Source organism: Schistocerca cancellata, chromosome 9 (assembly GCF_023864275.1).
Source record: "Schistocerca cancellata isolate TAMUIC-IGC-003103 chromosome 9, iqSchCanc2.1, whole genome shotgun sequence".
In the NCBI taxonomy this organism is placed as follows: Eukaryota; Metazoa; Arthropoda; class Insecta; order Orthoptera; family Acrididae; genus Schistocerca; species Schistocerca cancellata.
The window spans coordinates 198,867,243-198,886,487 of record NC_064634.1 but is presented as its reverse complement, the minus strand read 5'-3'; positions in this window follow the sequence as shown (position 1 = coordinate 198,886,487).

The following is a 19,245-nucleotide window of genomic DNA, read 5'->3' as shown; positions in this document are numbered from 1 at the left end:
TAATCTGCATATTTAAGCGTTCACAAAAATATTTATTCAAATCTAAATGCATATTCAAAACTCTAGTATTTTTACATAAATAATAGACAAAAGCAAAACTGAATGAATTACTGCATTACGCGACTCGGTAATAGTGATGTAACATAACCTCTCCGTAATCTTTACTGTGTAACCAATCCTTCCAGATAATTATAATCCACTCCCATTGAAATGTGAATATTTTCAAAATAACAAAAATATCATGACAACGTCGAAATACGACAGTGAAGATATGAATATAGAATATTATACTGTAGTGCCTGTGTTTTTACGATGTACTCTGCAATGTTCTTCAGACTTTCATACATGCCCGACGGACATTCCAGAGTACATCGTAAAAACAGAAATCCTTCAATACATTGTTTTATGACAAGACAAGACCGCGATAATAATCATTAGTCTCAATTAGGGAGAGATGCGGCGACCTATCTGGCCAAATTATGGTTTGGCAAGCAGGAAGGGAGGGCATTATCTTGTTGAAATATAAGCCGAAGATGGCGTGCCTTGAAGGGCAACAAAGTGGGGCGGAGAATATCGTCGACGTACCGTTGTGCTGTAAGGGAACCGCGGATGACAACAAAACAGATCCTATCATCAAAAGAAAAGGCACCTCAGACTACCACTAAGACTTGGAGCAGCGGGCGAATCGTAACAATCAACATGCCCGCAATTTTCTAGTTGTAGATTAAATTAGATTAGTACTTCTTCCATAGATCGTGAATACGACACTTCGTAATGATGTGGAAGGTGTCAGGTTAATAAAAGGTGTCTATACAAGGTATTACATTACACAAAATATTACATGACACTTAATTCTTGTTTTTTTGGTGGGGGGTGGGGAAATTACCCACTTACTATATACAAAAATTCATCTAATGAGTAGAAGGAGTTGCTATTAAGAAATTCTTTTAAATTCCTTTTAAATGCTGTATGGCTGTCAGTCAGACTTTTGATGCTATTAGGTAAGTGACCAAAGACTTCTGTGTCACCATAATTTACCCCCTTCTGAGCCAAAATTAGAATTAACCTCGAGTAGTGAAGATCATCCTTTCTCCTAGTGTTGTAGCCATGTACACTGCTATTACTTTTAAATTCGTTCAGATTGTTAATAACAAATTTCATAAGTGAATATATATATTGTGAGGCTACAGAGAAGATCTCTAGCTCTTTAAATAAGTATCTGCTGGATGATCTTGGATGAGCTCCAGCAATTATTCTGATTACACGCTTTTGTGCAATGAACACTCTTTTACTCAATGATGAGTTACCTCAGAATATGATGCCACACGAAAGCAGAGAACGAAAATAGGTTTGGTAAGCTAATTTACTGAGATGTATATCGACAAAATTTGCAATGACCCTAATAGCATAAATAGCTGAACTCAAACGTTTCAGCAGATCTTCAGTGTATTTTTTCCAGTTCAATCCCTCATCAACCGATTTCTGATCGAAGTCTATATTTATTAATGGTGTCATTCCATTTACCCTGTGCAACTGTATATACTGTGTTTTGTTAGTATTATGAGAGCTCATTTGCAGAGGACCACTCAATGATTTTCTGAAAAACATCGTTTACAATTTCATCAGTTAATTCTTGGGTGTGATAGCTATACTTGTATCATCGGCAAAATGTAGCAGCTTTGCATCTTCGTGAATATAGAATGGCAAGTCATTAATATATATTAAGAACAGCAGAGGACCCAAGACCGAACCTTGCGGCACCCCATTCTTGATTGTTCTCCTGTTTGAGAAATCACCAGTTTTTTGCATATTATGTGAACTGCTTATGTCAACTTTCTGCACTCTTCCAGTTAGGTATGATTTAAATCATTTGAGCGCTGTCCCATTCATACCACAGTGCTTGAGCTTATCTAGAAGTATTCCATGATTTACACAATCAAAAGCCTTTGAGAGATCATAAAAAATCCTTCCGGTTACTCAGAGCATTTAATATTTCATTAGCGAAAGTATACGGTATGTAATCATCAGTGAGCGACTTAAGTTGTATACGACAGACCTGAAGACTCTTCTCTCTTCCTCGCCGAACTCAGGCCATTACCTAGTCCAAAATTGGAGTTACATGATATTAGCATGATGTCTCCTGTTTTGTTCGGTTCGCTTATATGTACCAGTGTTTACTACCTCACGTAAAAACTGAAACATTTACGATTAAAATTCTGGCTACACCTAGCACTAAAGATTAGTCGAAACTGATTTTGTTTTTCATCCTTCCGTTATAAGTCGTACACCATCTGATTAAAAATATCCGGACACCCCTATGGATTTGACCAGTCGTTGTCACGAGGGGCGGATCTATCGGTAGCAGTTACCGTAGAAGTTTCGCTCAGGAGAGCTCAGTCATTTCGAAAGTGGACTATCATTCAATGTAACCACAGTTACATTCAAGACCAGGTAGACCTCATGTACTGACGAACTGGGACCGTCGCGCAATGCGAAGACTTGTAAAAAAAAATAGCTTGAAATCAGCGGAAGGAATCATTCGCGAGTTTCGAAGTGCTGCTGCCATCTGTCCGGATAGCACAACTAGTGTGCATGGGGAGTTAAAAATAATGGGACACAATAGCTGAGCATCTGCTCATAAGCCACACATTTTTGTAATCAGTGATAAGCGACGCTTGCGGTTGTGTAAATAGTGACACCACAGAACATTGGACAACTGGAAGCGAGCAATGTGCAGTGATGAACCACTCTATACCCTGCGGCAATGCGATTGGAGGGTTTTCGTTTAGCAAATACACGGAGAACTTAACCTGTCGTCATGTATACTGCTAACAACAGCGTGGATCTGTTTTCCGCGGTTGCGGCGTAGTCCCCTTAGTGCGCTTAAGAAACGCTGAATATGGAAGGATATGAGGACATTTTACAGCATTGTGTATTGCGTACACCAGAGGATCAGTTCGCAGGCGACGACTGTATCAGCGACACAATGCGTCCTGTCATAAAGCAGCATCTGCGAGGCATTCGTCTGTGAACAACAACATTGCTCAAAGGGACTTTCCTGCCCAGTGTCCCGACCTGAATCCGGTGGAATACCTTTGGGGTGAATTAGGACGCCCACTTCTCTGGTTTGAGGAAGAATGTGCTGCCTCATTCACCTGCAGACATTCATACTCACTGAAAGTGATCCGTGAGAGGTACTAGCCGTCATAAAGGCGAAGGGAGGTCACACGCCATGTTGATTTCAACTAATACATGTCCGGATACTTTTGGTCAGATAGTGTATTATGGGTTGACATTTTGGGAGAACTGGGCACAGTCACAAACATCACACGAACGAATGCCGTAAGTAGTCACATTATATAAACAAACACACAAGCACCGTCTGAACAGGCCTTGAATGCCCAACGGTACCGGCCGGCCGCCGTGTCGTCCTCAGCCCTTAGCCGTCACCAGATGTGGATACACAGGGGCATGTGGTCAGCACACCGCAGTCCCGGCCGTTGTCAGTTTTCGTGACCGGTGCCGCTACTTCTCAGTCAAGTAGCTCCTCAGTTTGCCTCTCTAGGGCTGAGTGCAGCCCGCTTACCAACATCTACATCTACATCTACATTTATACTCCGCAAGTCACCCAACGGTGTGTGGCGGAGGGCACTTTAGTGCCACTGTCATTGCCTCCCTTTCCTGTTCCACTCGCGTATAGTTCGCGGGAAGAACGACTGCCGGAAAGCCTCCGCGCGCGCTCGAATCTCTCTAATCTTACATTCGTTATCTCCTCGGGAGGTATAAGTAGGGGGAAGCAATATATTCGATACCTCATCCAGAAACGCACCCTCTCGAAACCTGTACAGCAAGCTACACCGCGATGCAGAGTCCCTCTCTTGCAGAGTCTGCCACTTGAGTTTGCTAAACATCTCCGTAACGCTATCTCGCTTACCAAATAACCCTGTGACGAAACGCACCGCTCTTCTTTGGATCTTCTCTGTCTCCCCTGTCAACCCGACCTGGTACTGATTCCACACTGATGAGCAATACTCAAGTATAGGCCGAACGAGTGTTTGGTAAGCCACCTCCTTTGTTGATGGACTTATTTTCTAAGGACTCTCCCAATGAATCTCAACCTGGCACCCGCCTTACCAACAATTAATTATATATGATCATTCCACTTCAAATCGTTCCGTACGCATACTCCCAAATATTTTACAGAAGTAACTGTTACCAGTGTTTGTTCCGCTATCATATAATCATACAATAAAGGATCCTTCTTTCTATGTATTCGCAATACATTACATTTGTCTATGTTAAGGGTCAGTTGCCACTCCCTGCACCAAGTGCCTATCCGCTGCAGATCTTCCTGCATTTCGCTGCAATTTTCTAATGCGGCAGCTTCTCTGTAGACTACAGCATCATCTAACCGGCCGGAGTGGCCGTGCGGTTCTAGGCGCTACAATCTGGAACCGCTACGGTCGCAGGTTCGAATCTTGCCTCGCGCATGGATGTGTGTGATGTCCTTAGGTTAGTTAGGTTTAAGTAATTCTAGGTTCTAGGGAACTGATGACCTCAGAAGTTAAGTCCCATAGTGCTCAGAGCCATTTGAACCATTTTTACAGCATCTTCCGCGAAAAGCCGCATGGAACTTCCGACACTATGCCATTCCCCTGTGGTACGCCAGAGGTTACTTTAACGTCCGTAGACGTCTCTCCATTGAGAACAACATACTGTGTTCTGTTTGCTAAAAATTCTTCAATCCAGCCACACAGCTGGTCTGATATTCCGTAGGCTCTTACTTTGTTTATCAGGCGCCTTCCGGAAGTCAAGGAAAATGGCATCTACCTGGGAGCCTGTACCTAATATTTTCTGGGTCTCATGAACAAATAAAGCGAGTTGGGGCTCACACGATTGCTGTTTCCGGAATCCATGTTGATTCCTACAGAGTAGATTCTGGGTTTTCAGAAATGACATGATTTGAGAGCAAAAAACATGATCTAAAATTCTACAACAGATCGATGTCAGAGATGCCTATTGTTTTGCGCATCTGCTCGACGACCCTTCTTGAAAACTGGAACTACTTGTGCTCTTTTCCAATCATTTGGAACCTTCCGTTCCTCTAGAGACTAGCGGTACACTGCTGTTAGAAGAACAGCGCTCGGCAGACCCGGACTGAGACCTAACCAAGTGTTAGTTAAGCGCTTAACTTTTAGGATCACACGGGAACTGGGTTTACCACTGCAACGAGGCCGTTGACAGTGACATTAAATAATGATAATGTCACTGCCAACGGCAATATATATGTGCATTTCGGGCATGTACCTATATATATATATATATATATATATATATATATATATATATATATATATATATATATATGCCCGAAATGTACATTGGTACAAGTCACCTTATATACCAGGGTAAGTCAATTATTATGCACAAAGTAGCTATAAAATTTTATTGTAATCAAATAGGAAACTTACAAGAACATAATTTTTCAACGCACTTTGTCCAGATTTGTGCGATATTCCTGATGCCCTCATGAAAGAAGGTTCTCGGCTGAGCTGCGAGCCAGGAATAAGCCGCTTCTTTCACTGCTTTATCCGAGGCAAATCGACGGCACCTTAATGCCTGTTTGAGTGGACCAAACAAGTGATAGTCAGAAGGGGCAAGATCGGAACTATATGAAGGATGATACAGTACTTCAAATTTGAGTTTCTGGAGCGTTTCAGCAGTGTGGGTAGCAGTAGTGGGATGGACATTGTCGTGCAACAACACAACACCTTTTGACAGCAATCCTCGGCGTTAGCTGCGAATTGCAGGCTTTAGCCTGGCAGTAAGCATCTCACTGTAACGTACAGCCGGCAGGAGTGGCCGAGCGGTTCTAGGCGCTACAGTCTGGAACCGCGCGACCGCTACGGTCGCAGGTTCGAATCCTACCTCGGGCACGGATGTGTTTGGTGTCCTTAGGTTAGTTAGGTTTAAGTAGTTCTACGTTCTAGGGGATTGGTCACCTCAGACGTTAAGTCCCATAGTGCTCAGAGCCATTTGAACCATTTTTTTGTAACGTACATTGTTTATTGTTGTGCCCCTTTCCCCATAATGTTCCAGTACTGGACCTTGTGTGTCCCAAAAAACCGTGAGCATCAACTTTCCTGCTAACGGGTGGGTCTTGACTTTTTCTTGTACGGCGAATTTGGCTGTTTCCATTCCATACTCTGCCGTTTACTCTCCAGCTTGTAATGATGGATCCATGTTCCGTCACCAGTAATGATCCTGTCTAAGAAGTTGTCCCCTCCGTTACCATAGCGATCTAGATGTTTTTTGCAGATGCCCAAGCGCGTTTGTTTATGCAACTGTGTGAGTTGTTTTGGGACCCATCTTGCACAAACTTTATGAAACCCAAGTCTGTTGTGGATAATTTCGTGGGCAGAACCGTGACTAATTTGCAGACGATGTGCCACTTCGTCAATAGTTAATCGTCTGTCTAAGAGAATGATTGCAAGTGAACGCTCAGTGGTTTCTTCATTTGTGGTGGTAAGCGGCCGTCCGGCTCCTTCGTCATGCGTCACATGCGACCATTTCGGAATTTTTCAGTTCATTCGTAGACACTCCATTGGGGCAAAACACTGTTCCCGAATTGTATCTTCGACGAGTTTGGGGCCCTGATACGCCTTCCGACCACAAAAAACGGATCACTGAATGTTTCTCTTCTTTGGTGCAAATAGACAGCGGAGCAGCCATGATTACCAGCACGGCAGCGACAACGAAACTAACCAAGCAGCTTGAAAATTGCAAAGATATAACAACAAATAAACAAAGCATGCGTCATCAACGTAAAACGACAGTACTACCAAAATAAACAAAAATATACCTAAATTGCGGATTGTCTTACCCTCGTAAATAGTGGCTGGTCGCTGTGTATCTCCAAGCAATTCTTGTGTTTTCCTGAATGAAATCAAAAACAAACCAGCGGATATGGTACACAACTCGTCCAGGGGGCATCTGGTGGAAGGTTAGGAAAGTTTCACTGCGCTAGCACCAATATATGAGAATACTTTTTGGTTGGGAAACATGAGAGCAGAACGGAAGTTGCGCCCCCGCACAGCTGTCAGCGGCCGGTGGCCGTGGGAGTCCCCCGGGCACTTGCGGCCGATCAGAGCGGCCTTCCCAGACGCCGGCATTGTGCTCCTCTGGCGTGGCGCCAGTATCACTGGCTGCCGGTTCCCGCACTGTGAATAGCGATGACAGCCTATGCCCCGCTGATTTCTTCCCGTGATCGTCGCCGCGGGCACACTGCAACTGTTGCAACACACCACGCGGTAGTCTCGTTCCAAGATCAGCATTATTCTATAACTAAATTAACATTAGGCCCTTTCGTATATAACCAAATTAATTCTGATATAATTTTCTGGAGGTTCCCAGCTACGTCAGGTGGTTACGAACGAGATTTCTGACGCGAGTTCCACGGCAGTTTTCGAGCGGTGACCGCCTAGATTACTGCTGCCGTGCTTACGTAGCCGTGATGCTACTGGTGCAGAGCCGGGTGCCATGTGAGGTAATATTTTTGTTGTGCACTTGATTCAGTCTTTCTACAGCTGGATCCCGAATTGTGCTTAAGGGGGGTAGGACGTCAAACGGGCCGACCTGGAGCAGCAGAGGCATCACGGGACATTTTAATTTCCAGTGTCTATGCTTTTACAAATTAATTCATAAAACTTTGTCAGCATCACCAGGAAGGATTCAGGATTCACACTCATTGCAGTGGAAGTTGGAAAACATAGCAAAATAATTTTTTTACGTGTGAAATTTCATCATTTTTTCACTTACTAATGGGTGCATTTGTTGCTATAGGTGCACTTTTCTTCATAAGTTAGAGAGCTTGGTTCAAAATGGCTCTGAGCACTATGGGACTTAACATATGAGGTCATCAGTCCCCTAGAACTTAGAACTACTTAAACCTAACTAACCTAAGGACATCACACACATCCATGCCCGAGGCAGGATTCGAAACTGCGACCGTAGCAGTCCCGCGGTTCCAGGCTGTAGCGCCTAGAACCGCTCAGCCTTAGAGAGATTCTTCGATGAATTTTGTACATCATACATACCATACTCACAGGTGTATGAAACTCTAGAATTTATTTAATTTATGAAAAAACGAATGAACTGTTATATTTTAAACTTAATGTTTTGGAAAAACACAAATTGTATGGTTAATTACCTCAATTTTTACCATAGTTTTTTATAGATTTCGAAAATTCTAGAGTTTCATGCGCCTTTAAGTGTGGTTTGTATGCTGTGCACAATTCATCGAAGAATATCTCTTACTTATGAAGAAAAGTGTACCTATAGCAACAAATACTGCCATTAGTAAGTGAAAAAAATGATGAAATTTCACATGTAAAAAATTATTTCGTTATGTTTTAGAACTTCCACTGCTATGAGTGTGAATTCTGCATCCTTCCTGATCGTGCTGACAAAGTTTTATGAATTTTTTTGTAAAATATAGACAGTGGAAATTAAAATGTCCTGTGGTGCCTCTCCTGCTTCAAGACGGTCCGTTTGACGTCCTACCCCACTTAACTGCAGATTTCATTCTTTATTATGTGTCAGAAATTTTTATCTCGATTGTTTCTTTTAAAGTGCCGTCTCGGAATCCGCTTGCTTAGCTGAGTGTTGCCGGCACGGTAACTCAGCCTGTTCGGTCTGAGGGAGAGCTGTCCTCTGTAATAAAAAAACTGAGTAAATGTATCAACGATAAACCGGAACGCGTGTTATGGGGCGTCCGCCCCGAACGAATGTAACAAAAAAAGGGAAAAAAGTGTAAAAGTGTTTACCTATCATGCAGCGGGCCCGGGTTCGACACCTAGCCGGTGTGGAAATTTTCTCCGCTCGTGGACTGAGTGTTGTGTTGTCATCATCATACCATCATGATCGACACGAACTCACACAGTGTGGCTTCTTTCTTTATTCGTGTCAGAGGTACACTAAAATGAACACATATACAATACATACAAAGAAAACTATACAGTATTCACCCAGAAATGGGCAACTTTAATAGCACTGGGTGCTGCAGACGTTAAGTCCTTCATGCTACAGCTGGTTGGGCATACTATACATTTGAAGAGATGCTGGGCTGTCTGCAACTCACCGCATTCGCACAGTGTTGTGTTGGCATTTGGCAGTTGGAAGTTCCATTTCAGGAGATTGTCTCTCGATCTTGCGACTTCTGTCCGTAGTCTGTTCAAGAACTTCCAGATGACCCACTTCTCCACGTGTCCAGGCGGCAGGGATTCTTGTGGTGTCATCCAGTCTCACAGGTGTTGGCATCTTTCTTTCCACTCGGTGAGTCGGGTAGCCGCAGCTGATCTTTCTAAGGGCTGTGAAGTTCTTAGGAAACTCTTCCTGGACTTCAGTCTTGGCTTGGCAGCTTGATATGCAAAGAGTGGATGTGAGGTCACTGTACTTGATTTATGCGTCTCGACGTTAGCGGCGACCTCTCTTCTGATGTCACATGGAGCAATCCTAGCGATACATTGAATTTTGTCCATGGGGGTTGGCCTTAGGCAGCATGTAACAATACTACAGCTGTCGTTTAAGGCTACATCAACCTGCTTTGCATATACTGAATTGTACCATACTGGGCTAGCATACTCTCCAGCAGAATAGCATAAGGCAAGAGCTGTTGTTCTTAATGTTTGTGGATGTGTACCCCACTTCGATCCCGCTAGTCCCGAAGAAGGCAGTCTCTGGAGGATACTTTCTGCTTCAGCTTCAGACAATGTTCCTTGTAGGTTAGTGTACGGTCGAGAGTGACATCCAAATACCAGGGGTGGGAACAATATTCTAGTGCAACTCCATTCCAGAATATTTCAAGTTTCTTGCCAGCTTATTTATGTTTGAGATGGAATGAACACACTTGCGTGTTCTTAGGATTGAGTGGGAGTTGATTCTTTTCATAGTTAGTACCAAGCTGTTGTAGACCGTGTATAACCATTATCTCTACATCTTCAAACCGATTGCCCTGGGCAGCAAGAGCGAGGTCATCAGCATATATGCAACATTTGCATCCTTCAGGCTGTGGTTGATCCTTAGCGTACACATTAAATAAAATAGATGACAGTACACTTCCTTGAGGGGGACCGTTCGTTTGAGTTCTCCGTCGGCTGTGTTTTCCTTGGAAGTCCACGAAAAAACGTCGGTTCTGTAGGAGTGTTGCAATTATCCTCGTCAGCGCGTAGTCGTCAGTCAGGTTGTAGGTTTTGTGCAGTAACACTCTGTGCTTTACGGTGTCAAAGGCCGCCCAATGTGGCGTCTCCTGAAATAAGACTTGCAACTCGGCGGCCGAACGTCCCCGGACGGTGCCTCCCAACCATCAATGCCACACGATCATTTCATTTTTTCACAAACCATTTGCGCATTTAACAATTATTGGTGCTAGGTGTCTGCTCAAAGTTTTTTTTTTTTTAACCACGAAAGAACAAAGCAATGTGAAACATACAGCAGTGGAATTCAGTATAAGGTCGTGGATATTTACAGGAAAATTAACTTTGTCAGTTGCAATAAGTGTTCACAATGTATACGCGAAAGTACGAAATCCAGAGTATATCTACAAAAGTAGCCAAACGGTATCGCATTTGGTCTCAGTAGTACAATATACAGGGTGTTACAAAAAGGTACGGCCAAACTTTCAGGAAACATTCGTCACACACAAATAAAGAAAAGATGTTATGTGGACATGTGTCCGGAAACGCTTAATTTCCATGTTAGAGATCATTTTAGTTTCGTCAGTATGTACTGTACTTCCTCGATTCACCGCCAGTTGGCCCAATTGAAGGAAGGTAATGTGGACTTCGGTGCAATCACGTCATCAACACGGATTTTCTGTGAACGTTTGGGCAGGCATTGTTGGTGATGTCTTGATTGGGCCCCATGTTCTTCCACCTACGCTCAATGGAGCACGTTATCATGATTTCATACGGGATACTCTACCTGTGCTGCTAGAACATGTGCCTTTACAAGTACGACACAACATGTGGTTCATGCACCATGGAGCTCCTGCACATTTCATTCGAAGTGTTCGTACGCTTCTCAACAACAGACTCGGTGACCGATGGATTGGTAGAGGCGGACCAATTCCGTGGCCTCCACGCTCTCCTGACCTCAACCCTCTTGACTTTCATTTATGGGGGCATTTGAAAGCTCTTGTCTACGCAACCCCGGTACCAAACGTAGAGACTCTTCGTGCTCGTATTGTGGACGGCTGTGATACAATACGCCATTCTCCAGGGCTGCATCAGCGCATCAGAGATTCCATGCGACGGAGGGTGGATGCATGTATCCTCGCTAACGGAGGAAATTTTGAACATTTCCTGTAACAAAGTGTTTGAAGTCACGCTGGTAGGTTCTGTTGCTGTGTGTTTCCATTCCATGATTAATGTGATTTGAAGAGAAGTAATAAAATGACCTCTAACATGGAAAGTAAGCGTTTCCGGACACATGTCGATATAACATATTTTCTTTCTTTGTGTGTGAGGAATGCTTCCTGAAAGTTTGGCCGTACCTTTTTGTAACACCCTATATAAGAAGACATCAACGACTTATGTGGTAGAGGGTGAATCTCGATACAAAGGTAGTCGGCGTCCTGCAGTTTTAGTGTGTGCGCACGTGCCTTTACTGCAGATAGGACACATACACATTAGTTACAGTGAATGCTGTGTACATAAACTACAAATGTTACATCGCCACGCATAAAGCAGTTACCATGTGAAAAAAAGAGAAAAAAAAAAACAGAAATCGGTATGTACAAGGAAATGAGTCTAATCGTTAAATCGCCAAGAAGGTGGCCTGTTCAAGTACAGCGATTGATAATTTCGTTAGGTCGGGTGCGCGATTTGGATAGAACAGAAAATATGGTCAAAGTAGAAAATTATCTGAGGAATAGAAAGGATTACTTTTGCGCAAAGCATGGGCCACAAATGGCTATTCCTCTGAACTTGTTGCTGATTTACAGTTGGCAGTAGTGCCAGACATGTAGGACAAATTTGTCACATGACAGACAACTTGCATGAAAGAAACGACTGCAGGAACCCGCATCAACACCCCCAACATGAACAGGCTAGATTGGGGTTTGCTGGAAAGCATGTGTCATGAACGCCAGAATGGATAAAGCGATCTTCATTGATGAGAAGAATTTTACTTTAGATGGGAGCCATGGATTTCAATACTATTGGCATAATCTGGGAACTCAGCAGCAGGTAAGAATGAGGAGAAATTATGGTGTTGGAATTTTTACGATTAGGGCACCCTTCTGCGCTTCAGGTCAATCACACGTTGCTTGGCTGAACACTAGAATGAACTCTATGTACACAAAGGTGCTAGAAAAAGAACTGGTTATAATGTATGACGACCTAGAGGACGGAAGTGCGTATAGTTCTGAAGCGCCAAAGAAACTGGTATAGGCATGGGTATTCAAACACAGGTATTTTCTGGCGCAGTTGTTAGATCGGGTATTGATGCTACAATGGCAGGTTATCAAGATTTAAGTGAGTTTGAACGTGGTGTTATAGTCGGGGCACGAGCAACGGGACACAGTATCTCGGAGGTAGCGATGAAGTGGGGATTTTCCCGTACGACCATTTCACGAGTATACCGTGAATATCAGAAAACCGGTAAAACATCAGATCTCGGACGTTGCTGCGGCCGACAAAGATTCTGCAAGAACGGGACCTACGACGACTGAGGAGAATCGTTCAACGAGACAGAAGTGCAACCATTCCCAAAATTGCTGCAGATTTCAGTGCTGGGCCATCAACAAGTGTAAGCGTGCTAACCATTCAAGAAAACATAATCGATATGGACTTTCAGAGCCGAAGGCCCACTCGTGTACGCTTTATGGCTGCACGACACAAAGCTTTACGCCTCGCCTGGGCCTGTCAACACCGACATTGGACTATTAATGGCTGGAAATATGTCGGCTGGTCCGACGAGTCTCGTTTCAAATTGTGTCGAGCGGATGGACGTGTAAGGGTATGGAGACAACCTTATCCGTCCATGGACCTGAATGTCAGCAGGGAACTCTTCAAGTTGGTGGTGGCTCTGTAATGGTATGGGGCGTGTGCAACTGGAGTGATAGGGGACCCCGGATGTGACTCTGACAGGTGACACGTACGTTTACAGGTTGTCCGATCACCTGCGTCCATACGTGTTCATTGTGCATTCCGACGGATTTGGATAATTCCAGCAGGATAATACGACAACCAAGACGTCCAGAATTGTTACAGAGTTGTTCCAGGAATATTCTTTTTAATTTAAACACTTCCGCTGGCCACTAAACCCCGCAGAAATGAACATTATTGAGCATCTCTGAGATGCCTTGCAACTTGCTGTTCAGAAGCGATTTCCATCCCTCGCTCTCGTGCGGATTTATGGACAGGATTTCAGGATTCATGGTGACAGTTCCCTCCAGCACTGCTTGAGACATTACTAGAGTGTTTCGGCACTTCTGCGTGCTCTCGGGGGCCCTACACCATATTAGGCAGGTGTACCAGTTTCTTTATCTCCTCACTGTACTAGAACCAAAAAAGTAGTTTGAAGATGAACATATCGATGTCTTTTCCTGACCTGCTGGTAGACCAGATTTGAACCCCGTGGAACACTTGCAAAGCGTGTTAAACGCAATAGAAGGCAACTTAAGGCCGCATGTGTGCTGAAAAAACTGATACGTGAAGAGTGAGCGACAATTTCACTGCAAGAAATGCAAACCCAACAAAATCAATATAGAAGAGAATTTTTGAAGTAATTTGAAGAACCGAAGTTTGACAAAATACTAACAATGCAATAACACAATACGACCGTGAGTTCCTTTATACCAATTTCCATCTGGGAAATGCAAATGCCTTGTTTCGTTACTCGTGTTATGAAAGAAACTTTGAAATTCCGTCATGGCTTTTTGACTATAGGTAATATTTTCATACTAATTTCGATGCATATATGCTAAAGACATTCCTCTATTACATTCGTGGAAAGTTGCCTTTATACCGATTTCCACTGATGTATGTTTCAAGGTTGCATTCCCTGTCTACCTTGAATACCATTTAGAGCGTAGGACATTATGACACCAGATACTTCACATTTTAATCACGCAAATATCCTCGTCACAGCCGACATACCAAACAAGAAGTAAATAATTACCAGAGTTTTCTATGATATCTACCTACACACCAGTAACTGCTTATGAAACACCTACCACCATTCTGTTATTGTGTACAGGTCAACTGGTGCTATAAATGCAGATAGCTCACTCCGTCAGGGAATGACCAGTTTATTAACCTCCGTTTCACACTTTTACTTGGTAGTTGCTAGAACCTCATTCTATATGTTTGCCACCGTAATAGTTTATGGTTTTACATTTGTATGTGTATTTTACTGATCACTGTGAAGAATGTATTTGTTTTGTCGCACAGTATGGTTTCTTCATAGCCGCTTCATGTATCTAGGTAGGTCGACTGATTGTTTTGGTAATTTGGTTTCAGTTTTGATGTTTTCAGTTCCTAAAAAAATAAACTGGTGTGCAAAACGTAGGGACAAAGCTAAGTTTCACATGATGTGTCACTTGCAAGGAACAGAGGTTGATGATACTTGGACCGTACATAGAAAGAACAGCTACAGTACAACACAGAAGGTAACTGAAAGAAATACGTAACGAGACCAATAGAAATAACACTTTTATTCAAAGACAATTATACTGAAGTCATTTCCATTTATGATGCTCCGGTAGTCTTTGGAATTACAGTGAAGTCACTGCCATTTAGGGTGGTCCTATGGTCCCTGTACATTACAAAAGGCGGAACATGGTTTTAATGGGGTGTTTGATCATTATGTGCTGCAATGCATGGTCTGCGAAGTGCTCCCATGCTGGCAACAAGTTTGGTAAGAAGTTCTGTGTGTTAGGACGTTCCATTGTACCACAAGCGCGGTTGACAATTGCTTGATGATCGTTCGTGCATGTGGATGTGCTACAATGAGCTTCCCAAAGGCATCTCACACGTGCTCATGGGATTTAAATCGGGGGAAGGGGGAGGTCAGTCCATTTGCCGAATATCGTCTCGTTCCAAGAGATCCTCTACCTGCACTGTTCGATACGGTCGCGCATCGTCATCCATAAAAATGAAATCCAGGTCGAATGCACCCCTGAAAAAACGCACATGGGGAAGCAGTACAGTGTGAAAATAACCTGTACCGTGTTCTATATCTACATCATACTCCACAAGCCACCTAATGGTGTGCGGCGGAGAGTACTTTCGGTACCACTATCTGATCCATCCAACCCTGTTCCACTCGCGAATAGTGCGTGGGAAGAAAGATTGTCGATAAGCCTCTGTGTTGACTCTAATTTCCCGAGTTTTCTCCTCGCGGTCAATACGCGAAATGTATATGGGGGGAAGTAATATGATGTCTGACTCCTCCTGAAGAGTGCTGTCCCGAATTTTCAGTAGTAAATCTCTCCATGATGCACTCTGCCAGTGGAGTTTGTTTACTATCTCCGTAACACTCTCTCACCAGCTAAACGATCCCGTGACGAAACGCGCCGCTGTTCATTGGATCTTCTCTATCAGTCCTACCTGCTAGGGACCCCAGATAGATGAACAATACTCAAGAATTTACGTTCAGGGTCGACTGTCAGAGTCTCCACCATTCATCAATTCACTGCAGGTCGCTCTGCAGATTCTTACTATCTTCTGGCGTTGTTACATTGGTATAGACAACCGCATCATTTGCGAATATCATAAAGAGCATCCGACGCTTTCTACTAGATCATTTATATAAATTGTAAAGAGCAACGGTCCTATCACACTTCTCTGTGTTACTCTGGATATTACCTTTACATCTGTCGATTTAGTTCCATTAAGAGTGACGTATTGAGTTCTATCTGCAAGAAAGTCTTGAATCCATTCGCAAGTCTGCTCCGATACTCCGTAAGCTCGTACTTTTTTCTGAGCGCCGTTGTTCACTGCGCTGTGGATCTCATGGAGGAACAGAACGAGCTGAGTTTCGCGGGATCTCTGTTTGCGGAATCCATGTTCATTTTTATAGAGGAGATGTTCATTTTCCGAGAACGTCATAATTATTGACCATAAGATTTAGAGCTTAGTGCGCCTATTCAACATTATGCCTTCCCGCACCACAACATGCGGAGCCTCCAAAGCGGTCTTGTTCGACATGTTTCAGGGTTCATTACGTGTTCCCACTTTTCACCAGATGAAGCATTGTCGAGGATGATAGTTTTGGTGTTCTCATGCCTTTTGATGTGCAGAGGCACAATGTTGCATACTCGTATTGACATCCATATTTTTTAACACGGTACACTCACCAGTCAGTGTTATTGTGACACTGTACTACTCTCCCATCCTATAATGCTTCTCATGGGTGTATTGCACCCTGAGTACGTTTTTACGTATGATTGCACGACAGCATGAAATAGCACAGGTGGACGAGCTCTTGGAACGGAAGGATGTAAAGTGGTGTGGTCTCCTGACCTTCATTTCTCACATATTCCGTCCTCACAATCGTATTCTGCACATCAAGACGCTTCATTCGAACCTAAACTCGATAAGGTATAATCAATTTTGTATGAATTCATGTAAGCGATGTGTAAATCTAATAAGTAAATCGCAAGTGCACACTGAGGTTGGCGTACACAACATTATGGCCACAGGAATTTTCGTTCTAAAGAGTCAACCAGCCCGCTGGGAAGACTGTCGCTTCAGAGGGCTGGGTCAACATACCTACTTCAGCCAGAGAGGCCGCCGAGAGAGAGGACAGCTTTTGCCAGAGTGAAGGGATAACAACGCCCGTGTTCGACTTAAAAGCAAATTCCGCTACATTGTGTGGGAGCCCCCAGAATACGCATATTTTGACGGACCGACTGCTTAGTTATGGAGTTCTCACAGGAGGACAGTATACGCCTAACAGAGATGCTACATATTCCCGCATTGGTCGACTTAAACGAAACGTCATTCTCCCGTTTAAAAGAACAATGCTGATTGGATGAATATTTCTGACGCAAAGAGCCAGAGGAGTGAGGGAAGAGAGCGAATGATATACCCTTGCAACTTTTCCAGAAAAAGGGGCCATTCTGTTGTCACTCTTGGAGCGGGAACACGTAACAAGACCGAGTACACTCGTACGTGCTCGCAAAGAGCGAGGAACAAAGTCTCTCCTCAGTACTTCACTGGGAGAGCACTTCTGTCGTTAGCAAATCGGAGTGATACTCTATATTGAGTCGCTCGTGATTAAGCGTTGTTCACTGTGTTGGCCGCCACACTTATTGTGTGGTGTGAACATGGACAGAGTACTAGTTAAACGCCTCTGGGCGAATATTGAGTGGCATTGCAGTGGACTGGTTATCTGACCGGTGTAACATGCCAATAGTTGGACTAGGGGCAGATAGGAGTCCTTGACTTCATCAAGGCGTAGGGAGAGTTTGATTGGCGGTCAATCCAGATAGAAAGCGATAGTTGCGTTATATGTCAGCAGCGAGCGATGCAGGCAGTAGTCGTTGCAGTTCACGGTATTGTGTGCTACAGTGTATGCGGCCCCCATCTGTCCTCCATAACAGTACACATTACATTTCTCACACGACAGCCTTGGCCATACCTAGTTATGTAAGTTGTGTAGGCGCAGCTCTCAGCCATTCTGCCGAGTAAATAACATTCTTAAAGAAAAGGAAGAAGAGGACATTTCCATACTTTGTAAAATAATAGTATTCCTATCGATAAGAGGCAATCTACTGTTCCGAAAAGAACCCGGAAAGTTATTAATTTATAAGAAAAAGTTTCACTTGATTTCTCAGAATTTTTTTGCAATAAATAATATTTTTCGTTCGTTTAATGTTTTTCTTATACTAATTAGCAGTACTCCAGTACCCAAGTATTCCAGTAGTTACTTAAGAATATAGAATATTTTTGTGTCTTTCCCTTACAGCAGATGACTCCAGAAGATATTTGTTTCTGAATGTTTTTCAAGCAGTTCTTGTTGGTACATCAGAAGTGTCTGACTTCTGTAGTTGTGTGAGGTGGAAATTGTTTCTTACAGGTGCCAAAGGATACTTGTTGGTTCAATCTATTGCCAACTTGACAAAATAAAGCCCACACACTCACAAGGATATTCGGTGAATGGGTTGGCCTGCAGATTCCCCGGACTTTAATCCCATCGAGCACGTGTGGAAAGCATTGCAGAGACACATTGCACCATGTACACATACTCGTATACCAAGGACCATCCAGCAATTGTAACTGCACTGGCGGATTATTGCAACGATCTACCACAAGGATTCGTTACCAACCTTATGGCCAGCATGTATAGCTGTCTGCAGCAGTCACACATCATATTAAGAAAGACGTCCCGCCTTTTGTAAAGTTGACGGAGAAAACCGCGCTTTGAAAGCCGCGTCGACGAAATGGACCCCTGAGCGCTCCCTCAGTAGTTGGCCAGGCGTGTGTACTCCGGCGGCGCACGCAGGACGCGCCGTAGCAGTTCGACGAGCTTTCAGAACGGCTCGTTAACTTAACGCAATTTGACCGTCACCACTGATTCTCGATGTCAATGACGTTACAAGTCCAGAAGTTTATTAGAACACCATCGGCTTTCTATTCTGCACATTTTACCTGACAAAACCGAAACCTGATCACACATATGATATGGTGAAACACACGGGTACGAGTGTCACATGTTAAATTACTAGCCATCCCTACTATTCACAAATATTAATTCTTGTGCGCTGTTTAACTTGTTAGAAACTGTGTCGTATGTTTCAGAAATTAAATTTCTCTCTCTATCCTCAATTATAGTCTGTCCTGTTCGCAGAGACGCGATCTTGAACGCACACAGAAAAATGGTTCAAATGGCTCTGAGCACTATGGGACTTAACATCTATGGTCATCAGTCCCCTAGAACTTAGAACTACTTAAACCTAACTAACCTAAGGACAGCACACAACAGCCAGCCATCACGAGGCAGAGAAAATCCCGGACCCCGCCGGGAATCGAACCCGGGAACCCGGGCGTGGGAAGCGAGAACGCTACCGCACGACCACAAGATCGCACACAGCAATCCAAATGATCTTACTGTTCCAGTCCTCTACTTGCATTTGAACTGGGTAGTAAGAACTGCTTCGCTTGGTGGTTATTCGACTCGAAGCCGATGAAACACGATTTACCTCTTTCTCATTAGTCAATTGTTCTCCAAAAATATACT